Consider the following 2,559-nt stretch of genomic DNA (forward strand, 5'->3'; position numbering starts at 1 on the left):
ATGTTCAGAGCGGTGTTTGGAAATAGACGCGATGGAAAAGGAAAAAAAGGAGAGAAAAAGGCCAAAGTTGATTCAGGTAAGATTATTATTACTTAATAATTATTAATACCTCATTTATAAGAACACATTACTTGATTGTGCAATCATAGCCTGTTGTGTTTGCTTTAGGTTGTTTAGTGACTGAGTTTTTTGGAGTATTGTAGTCATTATGACTTATCATAATAACCAGATGATGAAATCATTATTATATATCATTATACAAAATCATGACATCATTATAACTTGATCATGATAACCACACCATGATGATATTATAACTCATCGTTATAATCAGATTATGACGTCATTATATTCATCATAATAAACAGATCATGAGTGTTAAAGTAATAATAATAATAATAATAATAATAATACATAGTGCATAATACATAATCACAATATAAGTATTCATAGTAATTATATGTTTATTATCAGTTTTATTACACATAATCAGTGATGTTTTTCGTCTTGCGAGTAGATTGTTTCTTGTGTGTTTCTTAGTGCTAATTTCTGCTCCTTCAGGGTGGAGGGCAAATCCAATTAGCCCATTTAATTCTCTTCATCGCCACCATCATCATCTTCATCAGCCCACTTAACACTGTCCCCTGTCCTTCATCACCACCATCATCCTCATCGTCATGGAGAAGTGTGTCAGGAGAGGAGTTGACCTACTAAAGAGAGGATCATGAAGTCCTGCAGTGCTTCTGAGAAGTGTTCTGGTAGTTCTTCATAAGCACAGTCTCTGTGCTAATGAGACTGCTCACAAACTATTAAACTATGGTTTGCAATCGGGTTGGAGGTTGCTCATGGTCTGACACGCAAAGAATGCTCGGAAAACCTTTTGATCCTTGTAAAGATTTAAGGAACACCAATTCTGGTTTGCTGAGAGTTTTCTTAGTGTGCGATTGTTCGGCCCCCAGGGGTGATCGTTTCTGTTGGGTCCTAAGATAAAACGTTTAAGAACCCCTTCTGTTCCGCCGCTGAATGAAGCTACAGCTGTGCGGATACACAAATGCTGTTTGAATCCTATCGCTGGGAGCGGACAAGTCCTTCCATCTCAGTGCTGGAAACATCTCCAGAAACACAGCTAGCATGTTGCACATGAATATTTCATCATGTACTGAACTCATTGGCAAGAGACGGGCGATCTGAGAGAATGTATCTCATTAAAGTGGTAAATTAGTGCTACAGGGCTGGGGGACTGTAGTCCCTACTATACCAGTCCTAGCATTTGCCCTGCATAGTTGATCAGATTATAGCCTATATCTCCTATAAGGGAGACTGTAACTGACGAGTGCTAACACACGGCCTGCATAGTTCCTCATGATATACATTATGCAGTCTATATATGTACGTGTTAATGTGTAATCAATTACTGTAAATGACTTGAAATAGTGTTCTTGAACAAATAAATGCATGATCATGTATAGTGGATGCATGAAACAATTGCTCATATATAGGGTTAAGTTAGTTTGAAATATACAAACCTTGCATATAACTTTAATATGAAAACATGCCTGAGGAATCTAGTAGATTAGAGTTTGTACTCTATACTATCCTGCCTACTAGGCCTTGTCTGCGTAGTGGTAGAACTCTGCGTGGAACCTTGATGTGGATGACATCTGTTGCTCCAAATTAAACTGGAAATATTTTGCACCTTTCAAGCAAGTGTGGAGCAAAGCACTGCATCTATCTTATTCATAGAAGATTGAGGACACTTGTTCTAAAGGAGCATATGTCTTGATGTTCATATTTATCATCTAACATTTCTTTATGTTCGGAATTATCATCAGACACGTCTATGTTAATAATTATCATCTGACATGCCTTTATGTTCATATTTATTAACTGAAATGTCTATGTTCAAAATTATCATCTGACATGTCTTTATGTTCATATTTATCATCTGACATGTCTTTATGTTCATAAATATCATGTGACATGTCTTTATGTCCATATTTATCATCTGACATGTCATGGTAGAACAGTTATTCTAAACCACTTTTCTAGCCTTCTCTACCTGTTATCCCATCTCCTCTCCCCCTCGCCCCCTCCCCTCCTCCCTTGCCCCCCTCTTTCCCTCCCCTATAGCTCGGAGCGGGAAACAGCGGAAGCTGACTAAGGGCATGTCCATATCACTGCCCTCCTCCCCCCTCCTCCCCCGCCAGGACTACCTTCTGCCCTCTCCCACCCCCGCATGGGGCCACTCACCAGGTGAGGGAGAGCCTTCGATCCCCCATCACCACACCATAATTGATTATAGGCTGAGTCTTGGCCCAGTCCACCAAACCATAAGAGGTTTGATTAAAGGCCTTCACCCTTCACTCCAGACCATATTAGGTTGGAGTAGGAGTCTTAGGCCTGCCCTGTACTCCGTTATGTCCTTATAGTTGTACCATTCTTGTGTCTCTTTCTCTAATAAAGAGAAAGTAATAATAAAGTAATATATAAACTCTACCACTAGGTGACACTGTTTTACCAAGTAAGGGCACGAGGACCTGTTGTTAAATCGAGTCTCTC

Source organism: Gadus morhua, chromosome 14 (genome assembly GCF_902167405.1).
Source record: "Gadus morhua chromosome 14, gadMor3.0, whole genome shotgun sequence".
Lineage (NCBI taxonomy): Eukaryota > Metazoa > Chordata > Actinopteri > Gadiformes > Gadidae > Gadus > Gadus morhua.